Below are 26773 nucleotides of genomic sequence, written 5' to 3' on the forward strand. Positions count from 1 at the left end.
GGACTCCCACAGAGCTCGATCGTAACGTCCCAACAGTGCAGAGGCACTTGCGGCCTTCATCGATGTGGAGGCCGTCCCGCAAACCTTCCTGCCTGCCGAATCCATCCAGCGGCTCTCCGTGTCAGGAGGCACTGTCAATGATGGAGTGGTGGCGTGCTGTTTTCTTGCTGCCGTCACAATTACCGAGTCAGGAGTGGGATCCAACCGAAGAAACGCTGGGTCCGAGTCAGGAGCCTTATATTTCTTCTGCAGCCTTGAAGGTGCCAACCTCGTAGCTGCAGGAGTGAGGAACAACTCCATGGCAGGTTCCACCAGCCCAGGCACCAAAGGCAGCAAAGGGCGAAACAACTGCTTCTTGTGCAGAGTTTCAAAAATGACGGAAGTCAATGGCGCAGGCACAGTGGGCGTGATGCCCAGCTTAGTCGCCCCTCGCAGCAACACGTCCTGGAAGGAGACTATGTCGTCTACTTGAGACACCCTTGTCCGAGGGGAGTCCGACAGGGTAGGTGAATAGTCCCTGGCACTGGATGAATCCGTGTAGCGGGACCTTGACCGGTCCCTCCTGTGGCGCCGTCTGGATCTCGTAGAAGAGCGACGGCGACTGCTGGATCTATCCCTCTGTCTGGAGCGAGATCTCGGCCTCTGCGGCCTCGGACGGGCCATGGGCCATAGCGGAGGAAGCTGTGGAGGCCGAAATGGGAGCCTAGGTTGCGGTGGCCCCGTAGGCGGTGTCGGGAGATGTGGTAACGAGGCAGACCTCGACGGAGGTGGTGGTGTAGGAGGTGGAGGACGATGAGGAGGAACAGGTGGCGGAGGAGGCGTCAGGTTACGAGGAGGAGGGCCCTTGGGTAACGGAGGAGGTGTGGGTGACCTCGGCTTGGAGGGCGAATAGACTTGTGAGTCCTCCGAGCCCGGAGCCTCTTCCCCTCTCTTTCTTTTCTTCGCCTAACCTGAAGGGGTGGACCTAGAGGCCATACCCCTGGTAGCCGAGCGACGGCGCCGCCGCGACCGTGGACTTGTGGAAACCGAGGACACAGTCCTGGCTTTGGAACGCCTCCTGGAGGACGATGTTTTCCTCCTCGACGCTGAGCGCCTTTTCAACGTCGATGACCGTCGGCTCGACGTCGATGATCGCCGTCTCGACGTCGATGAACGCCTTCTCGACGTCGATGATCTCCTTCTCGACGTCGATGATCTCCTTCTCGACATCGAACGTCGAGTCGACGTCGATGGTGAACGACGGTGACGCCTCGACGGCGAGCGCCTGCGGCTCCTTGAACCCTCTCGACGTCGATGATGGCTCGACGACGAAGTAGTCCTCGACGTCGACCTCGTCAGAGGTCTCAACGTTAATCCCCTTGACATCGAACGTCGATGTCGCTTCGACCCAGAGCCCTGGGGAGACGGGGAGCAGACCGTGGTCATTCCTCTCGATGCCGACGTCGAGGCTATCGACGCCGACGGAGACCGGTGGCATTTTCTGGCATTCTCTTTACTGGGGTGCCCCCCAGAGGCCGCAGCATGGGCAGAGGAAGAGGCCCCTTCCTGCCCAGACCCACCTTGACCTTGCTGTTTTCTTTGCTCCAGTCCTTGGAGCCTGATTGTCTCTCGGTCCTTCAGGGTCCTCATGGAAAACTGCAGGCAGATTTCACAAGTCCCAGGAACATGAGAAGAAGGGAGACACAGGATACACACCCTGTGTGGATCAGATCTTGCTTTTTTCCTGGCACACTCTGGGCATTTCTCAAATAATATTTGACAAAAGAGCGGCCAAAATCACCAGAAAACTCCAGCAAAGTGAAGAAGAAGCCAAAATATGTCGAGTGAACACACTCTAACACTTCAAAAGTGCCAAAAATTGCCAAAACACCCAAAAAGGGAGAGCTCAATGCTCCAGGGTCCTACTAGCAGGAGCCCGAAAAAAGAACTGAAAGTAAAAGGAGTGGGCTGTGCATGCCGGGATACCGAGGGTCTCTGGAGAGTTCCTTAAAGGCACGGTATCCCTTTTCCAGACACATAATGGCAGCCTATGGAGGCTTGTCTGTCCATCTCTTCCTCTCTATCATTCCAAGTATTTGGTGAGGGGAGGAAAGTTTCTCTATGGGTGAAACTTGACAGATTGTGTTAAATGTGTTATTGGTGTTATATCCTTGGCATTTCTCGTTGAAGTACTGGACAGTGTAGCCTTGTAGATACAGGCTGTATTATTGTCTTTAATTTTCTCTTTAGTGTCTATGCAGGACTGCAATAAAGACAGTTTAAGAGATTATTTTTGATTGCTCCAGGGTCCACGCACATGGGCGGGACTATTCACTAGATTATGACTATACACAGAGATCCCCTACTACAGAAAAGATGTAACAGGAAATAAGCAGTTGGCATCTTGGATAGGGAAAAAGAAATGTAAGGAATAGGAAAGGTCACCATCTTGGAAAGGGTAAAACAAAGAACCTTCCCATGGCCCTCTGGGAAGAAGGACTGAGAACACATGGGAAGAAGAAGTAGCAAGATGTCACCAGGAAAATATACGGGAAGCCGCAGTGAAATGTCCAAAACAAAGGGTGAGTGAAAATATGCTCCCTAGAAGTACTGGAAGCCAGAGCTCTAAAACTGGTGCTGTAGTGTTCCCACTGTGTTGTAATGAGCATTAATGGGCCGCTGCATGGTACTGTGGCGTGCCTGGCTAGACATAAGCGTTGTGGAGTGTAACTGCGATGCTGGAATAGCAGGCCGCCGTGCAGCACCGTGATGCGCCCAAGAAGGAGGAGGCACCATGGGGGGTGTCGCAGGCTGCACTGCGGCCGGCGGTGAGGAAGCAGGCAGCGCCGTTGGTTGAACCATGGCCCGCAGCGCATTAGCAAGCTTTCTCAGACCTCCCAGCTGGCGGAGAGGACCAATGAGCCTCCAACCGCTACTTCAACCTCCCGCTCCATTACGAGTTTCATCACAGCTGGCGGAAGTGTGACGTCCCACCTCCAGGCAAGAAGCAGCAGAAAGGGAGGTATATAAGTTCAAAACTCACCTTTACGCAAATCCACATGTCCTGTACTGCCATGGAGGCCAAACTACCCATTATGCAGCTGCTCTACTTCATCGATGACCTCCAAAGAAGATCCCTTTAAGGACGACGTAGCCGGTGAGTGTCGTCACTTCATGTACCCATTTTTACCTATGCCAAATAAAAGTGTCGCAATCAAACAATGGAGTTGTCCATTACCTGTATTCCACACTTTCACAGTGCCAACAATAGGCGTTGCACATAAACAAAATGCTGTTTTTAAATCCGTAACGTTCACTCGACACCACAAACATTACAACAATACACCGGGTAGAAATTTTCACATGTCTGTACTTTTTTTAAGTGAAAGTAATGTCAGCATTTTTCTGTTATACACAATACCTCCCTGTAGGAAAGTACCCCTTTTTGCATGGTTGCCCCCCCCTTTTGCCTGATGTTTTATGCTCTTTGACTAAGTGTGCCCTGGTTTCCTGCTAATCAGGTATCCAAGGCCTGTGTTCTTTCCCTAAAACTGTACATTTGCACCCCTAATTGGCACCTCTCTAGCCACATGTAAGTTCCTTGTAAAAAGTACCATGGGTACCAAGGGCACTGTGACCAGGGAAGGCAGTGCAGCACATATTGTGCCACCCTTAGAAGCCCTTTACCTTAACACACACACACACACACACACACACCCGCCCCCGTGCAGGCTGCGTGTTCTGGTGGATAGAAAAGTAAAGGGTCGACATACACACATACAACCCACTGCATTTGGTATAGGTAAGACACCCCTCTAGCTGGGTGCACTATACAACTGGAGAGGGTACAGGTGCATGGGCCCATTCTTAGACATTGTAAGTGCAGTAAAGCCATAAAGAGTATATCTACTGGTAATTCGGTATTACGAACTCCACAGCACCACAATGGCTTTACTGAATTCTGGCAAGTTTGGTATCAAACTTCTCAGCCCATTAAATCCACACTGATGCCAGTGTGGGACCTAATGCCAAATGCACTTGGAGGGCATCTTAGAGATGCTCCCTGAAAAACGGCCTAACTCTAGTCTCCTGGCTGAGTAGGTGCTTGCCATCTGCCACCCCCAGACATGTTTCTGGACCCCTGGGTCGAGAGCATCCCACTCTCAGGGTCCAGAAACAAAGCACATCCTGGGCAGAGGCGACACGCCTCCTCCCCAGGGTGGTCAGGGTCTACGAAGGGGAAGCTTCAAAGCTTTGCCGCCTTTGTGAGCTGACCCAGTCATTTGCTGCTTTCAGCAACTGGTCCTCACCGGTTCTAACTCCGACTTTGGGAGGGAGAATCAGCGGGAACCCAAGGTAGGAGGAGCTTGCTAACTCCATCCCCCAAGTGTAGGAGGCAATTTGAAGCACAACTCTCAGTCCATGCCATCTTGAAAATGGAGGTCCGAGCCAACCAGAGAGTGGCTTACCCACCCCAAGGAAGCGACCCATTGGTCCCAACCTGTTCTTACCTGAAACGCCCATAAATGTAGTATTAAATGGCTACCCCGAACTTTGCCTCCTCAGACTAGAAAAGAAGAAGAGAAGGACACCAACTGCCTTGGTCCAAGCCCTACCGGCCTGTCCCGACATCCACCTGCTCCAGTGGAATGCCGGAGTGTCCTGCAGCCAGCAGCGCCCCAGAACCTTGGAGGACCTGCCCTACCTTCCCTGCAGAGACTTTGTCTCCCATGTGCTCCAGACTTGCTCAAGAACCAGACTCTGGCCGAATCTGCGAGTCTGCACCTCATTGCACCCGACACCCACGGTCCGAGTTCGAGTGCCCTAACACCACAAGGGGGTCCCCCCACCTATCCTTACCTGGGATCCAGTGATCCTTGACCTACCTCAAGCCTCCCGATGATGCCTGCAGCCTCTACTTGGAGGGTCCCCCTGACTGCGACCGGAGCTAGTAAGGAAATCTAATACCTAAAGACACCCCTAATGCCCCACAGCCTGTGGTGGCCCAACAAACTGTGTCTAGGCATCCCCCTGCATCCCAGCTTATCTTTCCAACTGCTGGTCGCCTCCAGGAAACCTCCTTGCCAGAGTCTGCAGTCTTTGTTCCGACCGGAGATCTCCCACTGAAAACAACAGGGCACCCAACGTCAATCCAGCACCCTGCACTTGGCCACCCCTGTGGCGCTTTGGATGCCCCTTGTGTGCTAACTGCGATCCCCCTTTGCCTTGAGCTTAACCCAAGGAGCTTTGCTCCCTCAACCCAGTGGCTTGCCCGAGAACAGCCACCTTCAGACATCCCCTTAGCCCCAAAGGCTAACATTGGGCATCAGCTGTTGTATTTCTATCTAGGACCCTAATTCGATATTCCCAATTTATGCCCTTGTATGGCTATAATAAATAATATCCTTATAAAGGCATAAGGATCATATCCATATTTAGTCGTAGCCCATGCAGTCCAAATTAAGCAAGGCTACTTCCCCAGACTCCTAGAGAGTACAACGCGTTCTTTAAACAAACCAAACCTCCAGCAACCTGGGAATTCCCCATGCTTCTGTTTTGATTTGTCCTAGAACTCCTGCGAGCACTGAAAGAACGGCCAGTTCTTAGTGACATCTTTTATTGATGTCTTATGTCCAACCTTACGTCAAACCCGGCACCTTTCAGGTATAAACATACCAACGTTGCCTTAAGCAAACACACGGTGGTTTGGAGCAGAGCGGCTAGCTACTTGCCCGAGAGCCCAGCTGATGCGAGAGCCCACGGACGCCGCCCCTCCCTTTTGACGTACTGAGAAAGACGCTGTCTTTTTCTCCAGCCGAGAAAATCCAGCTCCGGTGTTTCCAGCTGCCCTTGCGGGTTGCTGGGATATCGAGTCCTGAGAGAGAGATACCAGACCTCCTGCATTCTATTACCCAGGTACGGAGCTGACTAAACCCTTAAAGAGAATTCTTGATTCAGATCCTTGGCAAAACCAACTTAACTTAAACTGCTACTTACTTACTCCTTCCCACGTATTAGGCTTAGGTCAGGTACACCGGGGTAGGCGTATTTAGAAGCACCAGTTGAGTACGTTAGTCAATGTTTTTATGTATGTATATATTTTATCTATTTTAAAGTATCATATGGCTAAGAAACCATATCAATGCTTTTACAGTATTATTTCATAATACTCCTTTTACTGTACGCACTTTACTTTACTATAAGTATTACAATTGTGGCAATTCATTTCTCTTGCATGAGAAAGAAGACTGCTCAATAAATAACCCATTTTATTGAAAACGCCCGTCTCTCTATTTCTCTGCACTCTGGTGAAACTAAGTATGCACAATTGACTGAGTGAAATAGCTGGCTATTGTTTTCACACGACTCTAGCGATACACTCTTATTCTGAGGGAGCAAAGTTGTCATATTATATGGTTGTCAGAAGCTAATCCCTTCTTGTCTATCCAGGGAAGTTAAACTCCTCCTTGTTTATTCAAGAAAGTTTCTAGTGACCTCTGAGCTAGCTGGCAAAACTAATTAGGTCTAATATAGTCAGTAGAGACCTAGTCGACCTCAGTCCTACGTCTACACTGCTGTTTATATTATTCCAATGCGCAGAGCCTATTGGGAATATAGGAACTACACTACATGGCGCCCAATGTTTGGTAAGGCGATAAATCTAACGCAAGACGTTAGAGTAACTCAGTCGTGCTTTTTCACACAGACCCTTTTTCCCGTAAAAACTCCAATAGACGTCTGGAGTGGGTAAAAGGTTAAAAATCTGCTGGAACTTAGTAGGAAGAGATTCCTATGTATAGTTTTTGGTTTAGTCAACGTTGAAGGATACAGTGTTCCAAAATATTGTGCACCTAATCTTTGTTTCCTTGAAACTTGATCTGCAACAAAAGCTTTCTGTTAGTAAAAATGACGGAAAGTGAAGACGAAAGGGAGACAGCTAGAATAGCAGCTCAACTCCTAGCGGATGACACAAGTCTCCAAGAAAATGACCCGAATGTTATACTCATTCCGGCAAATATAAGAAGAACTATAACTATTAAACCTATAGAAAATGGACTGACATCACAAGGTGGTACAGTCATATTCGTGGTAGAGGCCCATGAATATCGGCAGACAGAGGTATTCTATTCATGGATACACTTTCCAGCAGCAAACGCTGTAACAAAAGAATTCCACTATTACAAAGTAGAGGAAACTCCGGATGAATACACTCCTTTCGAGGATGTGGAAATCCCACTAAATTACCAAGAGCACCTGCTCTGGTTTAAAGGCGCCCTAAAACATCAAAATCACATCACCAGGCTCGGTCCACTAGGTAGACCAGGAGCAACGTGGACGGTTCCAGCCAGTTAAACACAAGAGCCGGACATTGGAAAAATGTCAAGCGATTAACTTTTAGTTAAACTAAAAGAATTAACAAAGGCATATAGAGAATTAGTTCAATTGGCAATAGACGATATAACATATCTCCAGAAATTGAAAGAAACAGATATAGCAGAACAACCATTTTAACTTGCCAGAATCATAGAAAAATCCTATGAAGAACTAGGTAGAGATAGTTTGGGTGGGAAACCAGTAAAACCCCAACTAACTGAAAAACCTGAAAAAACATGTATTAAAAATAATCTAAATACTCCAAAAAAGAGTTGGGATGGAAATAAACAATCCACTCCCAAAGATAAACGATTCCAGTCCAGAGGAAGGTCTCCTCAACGGAGAGAAAGATCTCCAGACCGAGGAAACAAGTCTCCCCAGAGGGAGCCCTCTGAGAAAAGATACAACATTAGAAATAGGGATAATTTGAAAAAAACTGATAGATATCTAGATATTGAACACGTCCCTCTCGATCTTTTCAGACTTCCTCGCAGAAATCAGAAAGAAGAGGACGGTCAGAACACAGGGAAGAGCACGTCAAGTCCAAAGACAAGGAACCTGCTCATCAAAGTAAAAAATTACAATTTCCAAGAAAGAAGGTAGACAGTATTAAAATAATGAAACATGCCGAGGATACTGAGGACACAACTGAAAAACGGAGAGTGGGCCCAGACAATGCTAGACAGCGCAGCAGAAGTGCCCATAGCTCGCAAGATCCTGATGAATCTTCTGGAGACAGTGGACACGAATGAATACATTCAAGTGGAAACTGCAGATACCAGAGTTAGCAAACCTCATAAAATATACGAAATAACATTGCGTATAGAGGGAGATAAGACTAGGAAAGTAAGGGGTCTCTTTTGGGATAACCTTTCGAAAGGCTATGACATCCTGTTAGCTGAGAAAGACTGGCCACCAGAGTTTGTCAGGGAATGCCCTCATGGCGAAGAAATGATTATGCCTGCCTTCTCAAATAATTTTCCGATTCATAAAAAATATACACTTGCAAGAAAATGGGCTGTGGCCCAAGCTCCTGCATTATACAAAAATCATGTAGGATGGGAAGAGGATTCTCCTCCTCACAAAATCCAGCTAAAAAGTCAACCCACTGCACAAAGGCAGTACCCAGTTAAACAAGAAGCTAAAAAGCAAGTCAGGGAGATCTTAGATCAACTTGAATACCAGGGGGTGATTGAAACATGCACCTCACAAATGAACAATTCTTTGTTTCCTGTCTCCAAGCCAGACGATTCATATCGTCTAGTTTTGGACTACAGACACTTAAACTCAAGTTGCAAAACATTTGCAGTACAAAACTCACACAGTGCAGCAATAATGAACAACATCGTGCGCAAAAAATATAAAACGACATTAGATATCTCTAATGGATTCTTTTGTCAAAACATTGCACCTGAGAGCAGGTATTTGACCGCGTTCTCAATAATGGGATCGCAAAAACACTTCTGTCGACTCCCACAGGGATTCAAGAATAGCCCAGGATTATTCTCAGCAAGGGTAACAGAGTTACTACAAATATATGATGATGAGGCATTATCTTATGTCGATGACATCTATCTCACAGATGATGACCTGGAGACACACTTGAAAAGAGTGAACACCATAATACTTGGGTTTGCAGCTGAGGGTTACAAATTCAACTTTAAAAAGTCACGAATTGCCCATCTAACTGTCCTGTTTTTAGGATATGAATTATCAAGTGAAGGCAAAAGCCTAGCAGACAACTTCTTAGAGAAGTGCGCTGTACTCCAAGCACCTAAAACGCTGAAGAACTTACAATCAATACTAGGTTTCCTGAATTTCGGAAGAACATACATTCTAAATTATGCAGAGAGGGTTAAACCTCTCTATGAACTAATAAAACCTGATTTCAAACAAATCAATTGGACTCAGAAACACACAGAAATGTTAAGATCATTGCAAACAGACATGTTAGCTAAAACAAAATTACAAACTCGCGAAAACGTACGCAACCTTGTAATCCGAGTCATCCCAGGAATATGCGGATTCACGTACCTGACCTCTAATGAGGGAGAAACGGTACCAATAGCTTACAAATCACACTTGTACACACAAGCTGAAATGAAATTCAGTTCTACTGAAAAAATTCTAATAGCGGTTCAAACTGCTGTAGCAAAAGAAAGAGCCCAAGCCCAAGGCAGAAGGATAACTGTTTTAACAGCAGAATCAGCCCTTGAGGCATTAACAAGCCCACGCAATTTGACTGCTGTGGCATTAGATCCGAAATGGATACAATGGGAAAATTCTCTTGCTGCAGAAGACGTGAAATACTATTTTTACCCGAAAATGAAAAAACTAGAAAATCTAGAATATGAAGAAGAATATCCTCTGCCAATCGAAATTCTGCCTCTCGAAAAGTACACATGTGTAATCTACATGGACAGATTTGCACAACATTACGATGTAGAGAAAAAATCCTACAACGCAGCGTGCATGATTGTTAAAGGTCGCTGGCGCTTTGGTAAATTCAGACCAATAGTCACCAAAACTGAATCACTCAGAAACTGTTCAGCTCAGCGAGCTGAAATCAGGTCTTTAAAGATGGCGCTTGAAAATGCCAATCGGGAATTCCCGACACTAATAGTGTGCGATTCGCATTTCTGCGTCAGGTCTTACAATAATGACTTGCAAAACTGGGTTCAAAACGATTACAAAGATGACACTGGTGCCACAATAAAGCATAAAAAGCTTTGAGAACAGGTAGTTCTTTTGCAGAAAGAACTACAAAAGACTCACGTGATACATACACTGAGTCATCAACGTGAGGGCGTTCACGTTGCAGGGAATTCATTGGCTGACACAGCCACAGCGGAAGCAGCTCAACCGGCTTCCGTAGCCACAAAAAAGCGTTCAGAAAAATACATAGACGGGGAAACCATGCTAGCGGTAAAAGCGTCTTTAAAAGGCGACTATGCAGCATTACCTGTGAACTATCCACTCAATAATACATACATAATTGATGCAAACTCCGTTCCTTTTGCTCAAATCCCTGGAGTGGGGGATAGAGTAATTCCAAACACGAACAGGAGAGTCTTATTAATAGCAGACGCACACATGGGTGAAGGTCTAAGGCATCAAGAGATCAAGGAATCTCTTAAAGAATTACAATCAGAATACTGTTGGCCAAGGATGAGCCTGCAACATTACAGATTTGCAATGAGCTGTCCAAACTGCAACAGAGATCGCAGTCATGAACTGACCAGAATATTGCTAGGACCTTTTTATTGGAAAGCATCAGGCTATCTATACGCAGAAATCCAGCATGAGAAATGCGTCCCCATAACATTTAAGACTAGATTCGCTTAAAATGTAGACACCAGCCCTCGGCTGACGCCAGAACTGTTATAAAAGATTTGCGAGTCCTTATCGGCACATACGCAATTGGCATGCTACATTCTGACCAGGGTCATGCGTTTAGCTCTATGGCTTACAAGGAGGCCATGACCAGCATGGGCATTGCATTGCGGTACTCTTGTCCCTTCCATCCTGAGGGAAATGCGGTAGTGGAAAGAAAAAAACGGGACATAAAGCAATCTATAACGGAGAGGGTATTAGGTTCGGGTGATGGGTGGGTCCAACATTTAACAAGTGTCCAACGTAGTCTTAATAATCTGCCAAGAAATTCTCTAAAAGGTCTCAGTCCGTACGAACTATTGTTCGGTACTAGAATGCACATTCAGGATCTTGATAGTCACACTTCAGTGGTAGAAGAAAAATGCTTTGATATCAAAGACCGTTTGGCTGTTTTACAGGACTTAAATGAAACAAGAAAAAGCCTGAGCAACATAGAGTTAAAACTGTAGTGTAGTTCCTATTATCCCAATAGGCTCTGCGCATTGGAATAATACCTTCAATAGTAAAGGCCTAGACCAGACGTTAACTAGGTCTACTACTGACGATATTAGACTTAAAGTTTTGGGTTTGCCAGCTAGCTCAGAGTTCACTAGAAACTTTCTCGAATGTTCAGGAAGGAATTAACTTCCCTGATTAGACAAGAAGGGATTTAGTTTCTGACAACCATAGAACATGACAACTTTGCTCTCCCCTAATCAAGAGTGTATCTCAAGAGTCGTGTGAACAAAAGGCAATTTATTTTACTCAGTCAGTACGTGCATTCTTAGTCTCATCAGAATGTAGAGAAAAGGAAGAGACGGGCTTGTTCAATAAAAAGGTGTTATTTATTGATCAGTCTCTTTTCTCATACAAGAGAAATGGATCGATATTATTGCAATACTTATAGTTAAGTAAAGTGCATACATTAAAAGCAATAGTATGAAATAATACTGTAAAAACATTAATATGGTTTCTAAGCCATAAGATGTTTTAAAATGAATAAAATATATTACATACGCATATACATTTGACTAAACGTACTCAACTGGTGTTTCTAAATACGCCTACCCCGTGTACCTGACCTAAGCCTAATACGTGGGCGGGAATAGAAAGTTACAGTTTAAGTTAAGTTTGTTTTTGCCAAGTGAATAACTAAAGAATTCTCTGCAGTTCTGTACCTGGAATTAAGGATGAATGAGGGATGGTATCTCTCTCTCTGGTCTCGATATTCCAGGCTGCCTGCGAGGGCTACCCGGAAGCGCCGGTGCTGGATCTCTCGGCAGGAGAAATCAGCGCGTCTCGTTCTCAGCGCGTCAGGAAGGCGGGGCTGTGCCAGCGAGGTCTGCTCTGCTCTGGGCTTCGGCAAGTATGGCTGCTCCGTCTCGTCACCACCGCGTGTGTTTGCATAGGGCAATATCGGTAATATTTATACCTTTAAGGTGCCGAGATTGACGTAAGGATGGACATAGATACGTCAATAAGGATGTCATACGACTTGCTCGTTAGCACATTCTTTTGCTGAAGTTCTCGGTGAAATCAAAACAATGGCCGCAGGGTTTTGCCCAGGTTGTCATAGGTTTGATTTGTTATGAGAACTCCGTATGCCTTATCAGGGGCTGGAGGAATATCGCTTGTCTAATTAGATCGCAAGCGTTATGACCTAATCAGATAACACGTTCCTGTGCCGTAGTGTGACTGCGTCAGATAACGGTATCTGCATCATGGGGGTTTTCTGCCTCATGGGCTGACTGCTAGTTAACTTGTTGGTTTGTTTAACCAGAATAGGGTCAGGAATAGGGGGATCGATTCAGAACCTATAGGAATACATCACACCCACTCCACGCTAACTATGGACATATTTACTAATCTATGCATAGTAAAAACATACTATAGAGTATAGTGTATACCTTACCACCCAAAAATACATAATACATAAATGCATTTTGAAATTTTTCAAATATACGGAAGAAATTGCAATCATTTGTATTGTATGCACTCAAGCTGTAGAATAATGCCAAAGTAATCACGCATTTGTATACATTATTGCTATTAGGTATATGAGAATCTACACATGAAATGGCTCTTAATACAGAAAAAAAGTTCGAGACCATTCCATCACACAATAAAATATTTATGAACATACCAGCGGGCAGCTAATGTCTATAAGCTATCTAAAATTTAGAAACCTTAGTTCTCTAAGAATAGTTCTTACTTTAAGCAGAAGATAGTGTCCCGAAAAATATGCAAAAATATTTTGGGGCTGCTGAAAAATTGCTGTCCGTGAACTGGAGGTAAAATTGTTCATGTGACTTTATTTTTTAAGTTGAAGGCCGAATTCAGGGAACGCCGTGTGCGAGCTTGCTCAAAAGTCTCTATTTCTGCTCTGGTGAGAACATCATATCATTTAGGCTTTCGAAAAAGCTGTCAACAGCTTCCTGGGAAAGTTCCACTAACTCGGAAAAAGGTGTAACCATGCATTCGTGCGCATGATTGTCTCCATTGACATTCTGATTCGCATTGCTGACAGAAGGTCGTACCTGTTCGATGCTGCTTTCATCTTGAACTTCACTACCCCTTAATCGTAGTGGTGAAGCTTCCACGAATGCCGTCATCAGGATTGGTAGCCGTTGAGGGCAGCACAAAGCGTGAACCTTGATCGGGCTCAACAATGTTTCTGCATCCATTGGCGCATCCGATTGTAGCGTCAGACAGGTGTCTAACACGCATTCTTCTCCGCATAGCAGACACCTTAATACAGGTAAAACACATCTTTGCCACATTGGTCGAAATGATAGAAACCAAGTCATGTTCAGGTCTATAAGCCGGGAGAGTCCCAGGATTTTTGATATCCGGTCCCGGTATCCAATGGCTAGGATTGTTTCTTCCCTTGTCGCAAGAGTTTGGTCTGTGACATGGGTTGCCATAACGAAAAATAAGGACCAAGAATAGTATTCCTGCAATTAGTCCCAAGATCAGGGGAAGTCCGCCAAAAATCGAATGGAGGAAATCTGGAAAAATACCCAGTATGGCTTTGAATGGTGTTAATGCCATCGAAAATACTGTCTTAAATACCTTTGAGACCCCATTGGTATCAGAAATATTTAAGATTTCATTCAGGATTTCTGCGAAATGTAAGGGGGAATTAGTCGATAACAATGAATGTATCTCTGCAGTCGTCCTTGCGACTTGTAGATCATACGTTTCTTTTGATGACGTGAGCCTTGTAGGCGTCTGAAGAAGCACTGTTTTCATTCTGCTTAAAGTATCTATTCGAATAGAAGTAATTTTCAAGTTGGGCCATGCCCTTGCCTCCCTGTCTGGAAAGGAGCTGGGGAACAATAAGCGTCCACAGCACTTGACCTTCGCAGTCGTAGTTACGAGATAAGGAGTCCCGGGCATAAGACTACAACATCTGCGATCTACAATTAGAATGTAACTCCCATTATAGAGTCTTTGAAAGAATGGTTCTATCTCTGTTGCAGGTGCGCCTTGCTGGTGACATGAAAGGTTGTATGAATTCCCTTCACAGGCTCCATGCAAACTAATTCCGTTACACAGAAGCGTGCCGCTTAGTGACATCGCACAATTATTGCCACTAAGAAACACTTTCTGTCCTTTATTACTGACACATGCATGTGAATAGGGCAGGTTCCATGTTGTTTTAATGTACCCCTTTCCCAATTTCTTGTACATGCCAGCCTGTATATATTTTTGGCAGTATTGAAACCTGAAGGTTGAGATTGGAATATTTATTATCCCATGTATTATCCATTCACTGACAGGTCGTTCTGACATTGTCACTGGTAATCTTTCGAGTTTTTCAATGCTCAAGTTTGTATAATCAGCACCCTTTTGTGCCATACTGATTTGTCTATCAGTAAGGTTAAAGATTTGGAATAGTGACGTTGTGTTGATTAAACGCCAAGGCACATAGCCTGAACGTAGATTTTGTAACGTCCAGCCAAGCTGTATAATAGAACGCAATTGAGACTGACCGTGTTGTAATAACAGTAAGTCTTGCGATAATATGTCGATTGCTGAAGACACAATGCTGTCCAAAGAAAAAATTCTGGAGGACAGAGTCATTAACCCATTGTCCACTACAGAAAGTGATTTTTCCAAATTAATACGGTCAATTTCCCGTATTCTCTCTGCTGTTTCAATTTGAGTAACCTTCCAGGCCTCATTGTATGCTGCATATACAGAGGCTGCTATGAAACGTTTCTGACGCTGTTTGCGTGGTCCCAAAATGAAATCACGCAAGTCAGCACCATCAGTAAGTAAAGTTAGGTGTTGCTTAATTTCTGTCAGTGTGGAAGTTTGTAGCCACTGAAGGCATAATTTGCCCACACTGTAGGTGGTTATTATCCCTGGGTGATGTCTTTGGGGATATCTAGGGTCTGGCCTGGTCATTTTGAACCCCTGTGTTTTGTTCAGGAATCTGTCTTGACAGTTATTAGTATCTGTGGGCCAGATCAACCACTGTTTCCAATCTGGATGTGTTCTGTTTTGGTTTAATACATAATTTACGTCTATCTCTTCATCTATAGTGCTATTGCTGTACATTGTTGGTTTTGGAATAGACGGTTTATTTAAGTCTTTGATTTTGGCTAGGCCAAGACAGGTAGTTTGTTGAACAGTGTCGTTTAAAAATATCATTTGTTCTGGGATCATGCAGGCTCTAAACAAAGATTCTATACCCCGTAATTGCCATTCTTTTGTACCCCAAACACTTTTCAATTCCACATTTTTGTCCCAATAATCAAAACCAAAAGTATTCATTTGTTCAAAAAATGAGTCCGAATATATCAATTTTGTGTTTGTTATCATGGTCTTAGTTCCTGTCTTGTTTGACAATTTGAAATAAAATGCTTCAGCATTACTTATGTTAAAACCTGAAAAGTATGATTATTTGTCATAGAAGGTTCTTGAGCTTCCTTTTGGAGGGGTTGCACAATGTTCCCATTGATTATAATTTAAAACATTTCTAGGTTGTGCAGATCTATGTAGAAAATGGTTACCATAGTGGCTATAACAGTACATACTATCATAATTTGTAGAACCCTGCAAATAATCATGTTTGGTAAATTTAGCAGACATTACTAAGTCAGACATCATATTATTAATGCTTTCGAAGTCCCAATCATCAGCAAATGAGCTTGGTTTTGCAAAGTCACTCAATGAGATCTTAATTTGGTGTGGATATTTCAGGATTTCGACCGGACCATAAATTTCATAGTCAGTGTTGTCCCAGGCTACCCCACCCGGTATCGGATTGGCTGTGAAGTTGACTGAAGAAAGTTCTCTTTTCTCGACGTGTGACGATGTGTGTGGTTTGAGGATCAAGTTGATTTTCTGACTTGCTGTGTCCATTTTAGCATATTTTCCCTCAATGAAGCGTCCCAAAGTAAGTACCATGATGAGCCAAAGTATGAGGATAAATGCACCAAAACCCACCCAAAATTCGATCCATGGAGAAATCAGATATGTTTCTTTCAGTTGTTTCAAAAGTTCTTTAGCTTTATCTTTAAAGGTTTTTGATGATGTCTGTGTCTTTGATTCACTGAAGCCTTCAGAGGAATCATCGAAGTTTATGAAGTAGCCGGATGCAGTTCTGTCAATTGTTCCAATTGCTTCAGGATTACTGTTTCCTGCATTTTCGCTTGGTACTTCATTGTAGATTGGTGTGTCTCTGCCAAAAGTTTTTATTTGGGTTTTCAGAGGTCTGAGTTCTATTGCATTGTTGCATAGTACTTGTTGTTCTTCTGTAGGCGTTTCGAATGTGATGAGCCTCTTCGTTAGGACCTCTGTACTGGTAGCAAACCTTGGTGTTCGGCTACTTATTGGGAGTCCACTTGGCCTACTGTTTGTTATCGGCCACATGATTGTGGTTTTACCAGGTCGATGGATACAACTCGGTTCTCCTTTTTACCAGCAAGTGGCGGTAGTACAACAGATCTTGTCCCGTTGATAGACAAGACAGGAACTGCTTTCCTGTAAGAAGGCCCAAATTCCTTCTTTACCGCGATCTTTTCCCTGACTAGATCCCCGACTTTTGGAATCCAGACAGGTCTTGCTGGGACAGGTGGTGGTTCTTCAGTGGTTGTTGGCTGTTGTTTCAACTTTATGTTGCTCAGGTCTTTTCTTGTTTTGTTTAAGTCCTGCAAAATAGCCAAACGGTCTTTGATATCAAAGCTTTTTTCTTTCACCACTGAAGTCTGACTATCAATGTCAGAGATCAACATCCTAGTTCCAAATAATAATTCGTACGCACTGAATCCCTTCAGAGAATTTCTTGGCAAGTTATTTAGACTACGTTGGACACTTATTAGATGTCTGACCCACCCAGCTCCCGAACCTAATATCCTTTCCGTTATAGATTGCTTTATGCCTTGGTTTTTTCTTTACACCATCCCGTATCCCTCAGGAAGGAAGTGAGAAGATTCCCGCTGTGCTATGCTCATTTGGCCATGTTTCCCATCAGGCTGGAGGGCTAGAGTGAAAACAATGGTCAAACGTAGCATGCTCTTAGCGTATATGCCATTTAGACTCGCAAATCTTTGTATAACAGTCCAGACGTCAGCCGAGTGCTGGTGATCTACATTATAAGTGGAAACTAGCCTGTATATGTTAATCGCAAGCCTTCCTTTTTACTCTTGATTTTTTCTGGAGTAAAACGACGAGGTATTAAACTGTTTCTCTCCCCACTGCGATCTCTGTTGCAGTTTGGGCAGTTTTTTACAAACATGGTGTGACGCAGGCTCATGCCTGGCCACCAGTACCGTGATTGTAATTCTTCCAGAGAATCTTTTTGTTTGAGGTGTCTGAGACCCTCGCCCATATGTGCGTCTGCGATTAACAAGTTTCTCCTGTCCATGTTTGGAATCACTCTATCCCCCACTCCAGGGATTCGGGCAAAAGGGACGGAGTTTGCATCGATTATGTATGTATAATTGAGTGGATAGTTGATCGGTAGCGCTGAGCAGTCGCCTTTTGATGACGTTTTCACCGCCAGCACTGTTTCACCGTCAATGTATTTTAATGTACGCTTTTTTCGAACTACGGGAGCCGATTTAGTGGCTGCCGCTGTGGCTGTGTCAGCCAATGAATTCCCTGCAACGTGAACGCCATCACGCTGATGACTCAGTGAGTGTGTCACGTGAGCCTTTGGTAGCTCTTTTTGTAAAAGAGCTATTTGTTCCCAGAGCAGTTTCTGCTTTATTGGTGCATCTGTGTCATCTTTGTAACCGTTTTGAATCCATGTCTGCAAATCCTTGTTATATGATTTGACGCAGTAATATGAATCTGACACTATAAGTGTCGGGAATTCGCGATCCGCATTATCTAGCGCCATTTTCAATGCTAGTATTTCAGTTTGTTGTTCTGAATTAGTTTCTACTGAGTGTGTTTTTGTTAATAGAGGTTTTAGTTTACCTCCGCGCCACACTTCTTTTGTAATCCCACATGTGGGGTTGTATGCCTGTTCTCCCCAAACGGGGGGTTGAGCATGTCCGTCTGTATAAATTACACAGGCGTAATGTCGTAAAGGCAGAATGTCGATTGGCAGAGGGAATGTTTTCTCATATTCTAGATTTTTTAATTCTTCTAGTTCTGGAGTACGGCACATTTTTCTAGAAAATTGTCAGCCAGGCTATATTTGATAATTCATACCCTAAGAACAGGACTGTCAGATGGGCAATTCTGGATTTTTTAAAGTTGAATTTGTAACCCTCTGCTGCGAACCCAAGTATTATGGTGTTCACTCTCTTCAAGTGAGTCTCCAAGTCATCATCTGTTAAGTAAATGTCGTCGACATAAGATAATGCTTCATCATCATATATTTGTAGTAATTCTGTTACTCTCGCTGAGAATACTCCCGGGCTGTTCTTGTACCCCTGGGCTAACCGACAGAATTGTTTTTGAGTGCCATTTATTGAGAACGCAGACAAATATCTGCTCTCTGGTGCTATGTTTTGACAAAAGAATCCATTAGAGATGTCTAATGTTGTTTTGTATTTTTTGCACACTATGTTATTCACTAGTGCAGCACTATGCGAATTTTGCACTGCAAAAGTTTTGCAACATGTGTTAAGGTGTCGGTAATCCAAAACTAGACGATATGAATTGTCTGGTTTGGAGACCGGAAACAAAGATTTGTGAGGTGCAAGTTTCAATCACCCCCATGTATTCTAGCTGATCTAGTATTTCTTTTACCTGTTTTTTAGCTTCTTGCTTAATTGGGTACTGCCTTTGTGCAGTAGGTTGTGACTTTAACTGGATTTTGTGAGGAGGAGAGTCCTCATCCCATCCCACGTGATTTTTATATAAAGCAGGGGCTAGAGCCACTGCCCACTTTCTAGCAAGTGTGTATTTTTTATGAATTGGGATATGGTTTGAGAAGGCAGGCATAATTACTTCTTCGCCATGAGGGCAATCCCTGTCAAACTCTGGTGGCCAGTCTTTTTCAGCTAGAAGGATATCATAGCCCTTGGAGAGATTATCCCAAAATAGTCCCCTTATTTTTCTAGTCTTATCTCCCTCTATACGTAATGTTATTTTGTATATTTTGTGAGGTTTGCTAACTCTGGTGTCTGCAGTTTCCACTTGAAGATATTCATTCGTGTCCACTGTCTCCAGATGATTCATAAGGACTTTGCGAGCTATGCTCACTTCTGCTGCGCTGTCTAGCATTGTCTGAGCCCATTCCCCGTTTTTCAGTTGTGTCCTCAGAATTCTCGGCATTGTTAACTATTTTAATGCTGGCTACCTTCTTCTTTGGAAATTGTAATTTCTTTTTTAGCTGAGCAGGTTCCTTGTCTTTGGACTTGGCGTGCTCTTCTCTTTGTTCTGATCGTCCTCTTCTTTCCGATTTCTGCGAGGAAGTCTGAAAAGATTGAGAGGGACGTGTATCAATGTCTTGATATCTATCAGGCTTTTTTATATTATCCCTATTTCTAAGGTTATATCTTTTCCAAGAGGGGTCACTCTGGGGTGACCTGTGTCTTTGGTTCGGAGATTTCTCTCTTCGCCTAGGAGACCTTCCTCTGGCCTGGATTTTCTTTTCTTTGGGATTGGATTGTTTGTTTCCATCCCAGCTCTTTTTCTGTGATGTTGAATTATTATTAAAAAATATTTTTTCAGGATTTTCAATTAGTTGTGGTTTTACTGGTATTCCACCTAAACTATCTCTACCTAGTTCCTCATAGGATTTTTCTATGATTCTGGCAATTTCAGCTGGTTGGTCTGCTATATCTGTTTCCTTTAACCTCTGGCGGATCGCCACATTTGCTGCTTCTCCCTTTATGTTGGCTAATAATATAGCCGAGACCTGCTTGAAGTCTTTTAGTAATTTCATACCAAGAGTTAAAGCGGGTTCTGGACCGTATTCGTCTTGAATTTGTTTTAGCACATCTGGTATTACCGAAATGGATGGAACACCGTGCGTTTTTGTGTAGATGGAAGCAAAGACTGTACCCCAAGTGTCACAGTCCTCAATGTGTGGTGCGATTCCCATTGGAAGACAGATAGTCAGAATCCTGTGCTTTTCTAGCGGGGTGGTGTCTGGAAACACCGCCTCTATTTGGGTGATTTTCTGCGCTAGCCAGAATGGTATTTGTTCCCGTTTAGCCGGTACTTTACCTAGGCAGGACTGGATGTTCTGTGGTGTAATTTTATTTGTGTTCCCCTGGTGAGGGGTCAGCTGTGGGAGTTTAATCGCTGGCTGAATTGTTGAAGTCCGCATCACATACTGGACTAATTGTCTATGTATTTTTATTAATTGTTTTAGCTGTGTTAATAGGTTAGCTGTAGACATCCAGTCGATGTCTGGATGTGGTGTGTATCCGGCTAGGACCGGCCACGTTGCTCCTGGTCTACCTAAAGGACCGAGCCTGGTGATGTGATTATTATGTTTTAGGGCGCCATCAAATAAGAGCAAATGCTCTTGAAATTTGAGTGGTACTTCCACCTACTCGAAAGGAGTGTACGTTTCAGGAGGTTCCTCTATTTTGTAATAGTGGAAGTACTTTGTTACAGGATTTGCTGCTGGAAAATTTATCCATGAATAGTATACCTGTCTGCCGATATTCGTGTGCCTCAATTACGAATATGACTGTACCACCTCTAGGTGTCAGTCCATTTTCTATAAGTTTTATGGTTATAGATTTCCTTTTAATGACCGGGATGAGTATTATATCCGGGTCTGCTTCCTGTATGGTAGCATCAGCTGCTGCGAGTTCAGTTGCTAATCTAACTGCCTCTCTTTCTTCATCACTGTCTACCATTTTACCGACAGGATGGTTATTTTGTTTGTTTGCAGATCAGGTTTCTTATGGAAATAAAGATTAGATGCACAATATTTTGGAACAGTGTATCCTTCAACGTTGACTATACCAAGAACCATACATAGGAGTTCCCTCCTGCGAGGTCTGGCGGATATGACCTTTTACCCACTCCAGATGTCTTTGGAGTATTATGGGAGAAAGGGGTCTGAGTGAGAAAGCACGACTTAGTTACTTTAAATGTCTTACGTTAGTTTTATCGCCCTTTCCAAACGCGTTGGGCGCCATTAGTGTAGTTCCTATTATCCCAATAGGCTCTGCGCATTGGAATAATACCTTCAATAGTAAAGGCCTAGACCAGACGTTAACTAGGTCTACTACTGACGATATTAGACTTAAAGTTTTGGGTTTGCCAGCTAGCTCAGAGTTCACTAGAAACTTTCTCGAATGTTCAGGAAGGAATTAACTTCCCTGATTAGACAAGAAGGGATTTAGTTTCTGACAACCATAGAACATGACAACTTTGCTCTCCCCTAATCAAGAGTGTATCTCAAGAGTCGTGTGAACAAAAGGCAATTTATTTTACTCAGTCAGTACGTGCATTCTTAGTCTCATCAGAATGTAGAGAAAAGGAAGAGACGGGCGTGTTCAATAAAAAGGTGTTATTTATTGATCAGTCTCTTTTCTCATACAAGAGAAATGGATCGATATTATTTCAATACTTATAGTTAAGTAAAGTGCATACATTAAAAGCAATAGTATGAAATAATACTGTAAAAACATTAATATGGTTTCTAAGCCATAAGATGTTTTAAAATGAATAAAATATATTACATACGCATATACATTTGACTAAACGTACTCAACTGGTGTTTCTAAATACGCCTACCCCGTGTACCTGACCTAAGCCTAATACGTGGGCGGGAATAGAAAGTTACAGTTTAAGTTAAGTTTGTTTTTGCCAAGTGAATAACTAAAGAATTCTCTGCAAAGGGTTGTTCAGTTCTGTACCTGGAATTAAGGATGAATGAGGGATGGTATCTCTCTCTCTGGTCTCGATATTCCAGGCTGCCTGCGAGGGCTACCCGGAAGCGCCGGTGCTGGATCTCTCGGCAGGAGAAATCAGCGCGTCTCGTTCTCAGCGCGTCAGGAAGGCGGGGCTGTGCCAGCGGGGTCTGCTCTGCTCTGGGCTTCGGCAAGTATGGCTGCTCCGTCTCGTCACCACCGCGTGTGTTTGCATAGGGCAATATCGGTAATATTTATACCTTTAAGGTGCCGAGATTGACGTAAGGATGGACATAGATACGTCAATAAGGATGTCATACGACTTGCTCGTTAGCACATTCTTTTGCTGAAGTTCTCGGTGAAATCAAAACAATGGCCGCAGGGTTTTGCCCAGGTTGTCATAGGTTTGATTTGTTATGAGAACTCCGTATGCCTTATCAGGGGCTGGAGGAATATCGCTTGTCTAATTAGATCGCAAGCGTTATGACCTAATCAGATAACACGTTCCTGTGCCGTAGTGTGACTGCGTCAGATAACAGTATCTGCATCATGGGGGTTTTCTGCCTCATGGGCTGACTGCTAGTTAACTTGTTGGTTTGTTTAACCAGAATAGGGTCAGGAATAGGGGGATCGATTCAGAACCTATAGGAATACATCACAAAACAACAGCCAACAGCCACTGAATAAAAACCACCTGTCCCAGCAAGACCTGTATGGATTCCAAAGATTAGGGATCTGGTCAGGGAGAAGATCGCGGTGAAGAAGGAATTTGGGCCTTCTTACAGAAAAGCAGTACCTGTCTTAGCTGTCAGCGGAACAAGATCAGTTGTACTACCGCCCCTTGCTGGTAAAAAGGAGAACCGAGTTGTATCCATCGACCTGGTAAAACCACAATCATGTGGCCAATAATAAGTAGTAGGCCCAGTGGACTCCCAAGAAATAGCAGAATACCAAAATTTGCTACAATCGAAGAGGTTCAAACTGAGAGACTAATCACATTTGAAAAACCTGCAGTGAATAAAAAAGGACTATGCAACAAAGCAATGGAACTTGTGCCTCTTGAAACCCAAATTGCAACAGTTCGTCAAGAAACACCAGTCTACTACGATGTAGCCTCATACTATGCTGATGATACAAAGAAAAACCAAAAAGCAAATGAAAATTCGGAAGCAATTCCAACAATTGACAGAACTGCATCTGGCTACTTCATCAATTTCGATGACTTTTCTGCAGATCCAAGCGAGCCTGAAGAAACGCCAGCAACAAAAACTTTCAAAGACAAAGTGACTGAACTCTTTCATCAACTAAATGAAACCTATCTGACTTCTCCATGGATTGAATTTTGGATTGTATTAGGTGTACTTTTTCTCCTGCTTTGGCTCATCATGGTTCTTTGTTTAGGAAAATTCATTGAAGGAAAATACAGTACAATGGGCACAGCAAGTCAGAACATCAACTTGGACCTAAAACCTCACAAGTCAACTCACATCGAGAAAAGAGAACTGTCATCAGTGAACATCACAGCCAATCCAATACCCGGTAGGGTAGCATGGGACAAAACGGATTATGACATTTATGGCCAGATTGAGCTCTTGAAATATGCACACCAGTTCAAGGTTTCATTAAGTGACTTTGTAAAACCAAGTACTTTTTCTGATGATTGGGACTTTGAAAATATTAATCAGCCAAATTCATAGAACATGATTATTTACAGGGTTCATCAAATTATGAAGAAATGTATTGCTACAATCATTTTGGTCATCACTATTTGCATAAATCTGCTCAACCTAGAAATGTTTTTAATTATAACCAATGGGAACATTGTGCAGCACCGCCTAAAAGCAGCTCGAAAACATTTTATGAGAAATTCCCATACTTCTCAGGGTTTAACACAAGTGATGCAGAAACGTTTTATTTTACAATGTTAAATAAGACAGGAATGAAAACAATGTTGACAAATACTAAATTGATTTATTCAGAAACATTTTATGAAAAAATGACTACATTTGGGTTTGAATTCTGGAAAAACAACATTGAAACAAAAACCATCTGGGGTACAAAAGAATGGCAGGTCCAAGGTTTAGAAGCATTATTTAGAGCCTGCATGATCGCGGAACAACTAATATTCTTGAATGACACCATTCAACAGACTACTTGTCTTGGCCTAGCTAAGATAAAAGACTTAAACAAACCGTCTATTCCGAAGCCCATCCCTGATAGTAATAGCACTACAGATGTGGAGATAGACGTATCCCATATTTTACACCAAAACAGAACACATCCTGATTGGAAAAAATGGTTGATCTGGCCCACAGACACAAATAACTGTCAAGATAGATTCCTGAACAAAACACAGGGGTTCAAAATGACCAGGCCAGACCCAAGATACTCCCAGAGACAACATCCAGGGATAGTTACGACATACAGTGTAGGGAAACTATGCCTCGAATGGCTAGAAAAAATCCACACTGGCAGAAATTAAGCAACACTTGACTTTACTTAAAGACGGTGCTGACTTGCGTGATTTCATACTGGGACCACGCAAACAGCGTCAAAAACGTTTCATAGCGGCCGATATATACGCTGCATACAACGAGGCTTGGAAAGTAACACAAATTGAAACAGCAGAGAAAATACGAGAAAATTGATCGTATTAATTTGGAAAAATCACTTTCTGTTGTGGACAATGGTTTAACGACTCTATCCTCCAGAATATATTCACTGGATAGTATTGTATCATCTGCTATTGATATAATAGAGCAGGACTTGCTAATGCTACAACATCGTCAGTCCCAATTACGTTCTTTTGTACAGCTTGGCTGGACGTTGCAAAATCTGCGTTCAGGCTACGTGCCATGGCGTTTAATCAACACAACGTCATTATTCTCTATCTTTAACCTTACTGATAAACAAATAAGTTTGGCACAAAAAGGAGCAGACTATACGATTCTGAGCATTGAAAAACTTGAGAGATTACCATTGACAATGTCAGACAGACCGGTCATTGAATGGATAATACACGGAATAATTACAATTCCGATAACAACTTTCCAGTTTAAATATTGCCAAGAGTATATACCAGCGGGCCAGTATGAAAGGTTGGGTAAAGGGTACATCAAGTCAACATGGAAATTACCTTATACACACAAATGTTATAGTGAAAAGAAAAAGGAGGTATTTCTTAGTGGTAACAATTGTAAAAAATCACTAAACGGTACACTTCTGTGTCAAGGTATTAACTTGCATGGGGCCTGCAAAGGGTCTTCTAATAAACTTTCATGTCACCTGCACGGCACTCCTGCAACACAGATAGAGCCATTCTTTAGACAGCTTTCCAACGGCAGTTATGTTCTAATAAATGACCACAGCTGTTGTGGCATGGTGCCAGGAAAAGCCTATCTCGTGAGCGTTAGTTCCATGGTCACTTGCTGTATGCAAGTATTGTATCCAAACAGCACTCCGGACATGGAGGCGGCAATATGGCCTTATTTGAATATCTCTTCTATTCGAATTGATACTTTAAGCAGAATGAAGTCTATTCTTTTACAGACAACTGTGCCTTTGACCTCGTCCAAAGAAACGTATGATCTGCAAGTTGCAAGGACAACGGCAGAGATACATTCCTTATTATCAACATATTGCCCCGTGCATTTCGTAGAAATGTTAAGCCAAATCTTAAGCATGTCAGATACCAGTGGCATCGCACAAGTATTTAAGACAATTTTTTCGGGACTGTTAACACCCTTTGAAACAGTTCTGGGCATCTTTCCTAATTTTGTCCATTCTGTCTTTGGCGGCCTACCTCTACTTTTGGGACTCGTAGCAGGAATTTTATTTTTGATCCTTCTGCTTCGATATGGCAAGCCAAGCCGCAGACAAGACTCCAGCAACGATGGAAGAAACGATCCTAGCTATACGCTATCGGGATCGCATCACTAAAGTCCTCGGATTAGCTAGGAGATCTGAATATGACCTGGTTTCTTTCATTCAGACCAATCTGGCAAAATTGCATCTTACCTGTGCTTCGATGTATGCTATGCGGAGAAGAATGCGTGTTGGACGTCTGTCTTACACTACCATCAGCAGTACCAATGGATACAGATACCTTGCTAGGTCCTGTAACGGCTCACGCATCGTGTTGTCCCCAGCGGCTACCCATTCTGATGACGGCATTCGTTGAGACTTCACCACTACTGAGGTACTGGGTTTTTCAGAACCGGTACTGAACCGGCAACCCAGCGGTGCCAGGGTACACCCAAAAACCTCGGGTTTTTCCTGATTCAGACCACAGAAACTCAGAGTCTTCTAGGTGAAGTCAAGGATCGATTTTATTGGCTGCAACCAAGGTAACAAGAGTCCTAGAAGTACAACACACGGGATGTATGTTCTCAGGAGACTGCTCGAATTCACAAAACCAGGCTTCTCTTTTTATACAAAATATTCAGCTTCAGGCAAACATTCTTCGAATTTACAGTATACTATTTACATTTCTTTGTTACAAAGGAAAAGCAGAGTCATGATGACATGTCTATATTTCACGTCGTCCAGCCCACAACAAATCATCCGGTAAGGCCCAACTTTTCATCAGATATCGGTGGACCCCCAATAAAACGGGCACCTCCCCACCATAAAGCAAGTGAAGCAAAAAGAGCAGAGACAGATGTGAGCAAGATACGGCAGGTGTGTGTGCGCTGAAATGGTTTTATGGCTTGTTGAGCCTTGATGCTATCTTGTTCGGCCACTGGGAGGGGAACTGACCTAAC

General features: G+C 43.4%; 1 protein-coding gene across 50 annotated transcripts in view; it reads right to left on the reverse strand.

Moving 5' to 3' along the window:
- NFIX (nuclear factor I X) overlaps positions 1 to 26773 on the reverse strand; it is a 5476577-nt gene that overhangs the window by 5224690 nt on the left and 225114 nt on the right. For 43 of the 50 annotated variants that reach the window (XM_078684487.1, XM_078684457.1, XM_078684357.1 and 40 more), the window contains one exon: positions 3023 to 3169. The exons of the other annotated variants lie outside the window; for them this stretch is intronic. The gene's annotated coding sequence lies outside the window, so the exon portion shown is untranslated. The remainder of the gene's footprint in view (positions 1 to 3022; positions 3170 to 26773) is intronic. 50 annotated transcript variants of the gene reach the window in all.

This window comes from Lissotriton helveticus, chromosome 1_1 (genome assembly GCF_964261635.1).
Source record: "Lissotriton helveticus chromosome 1_1, aLisHel1.1, whole genome shotgun sequence".
NCBI lineage: Eukaryota > Metazoa > Chordata > Amphibia > Caudata > Salamandridae > Lissotriton > Lissotriton helveticus.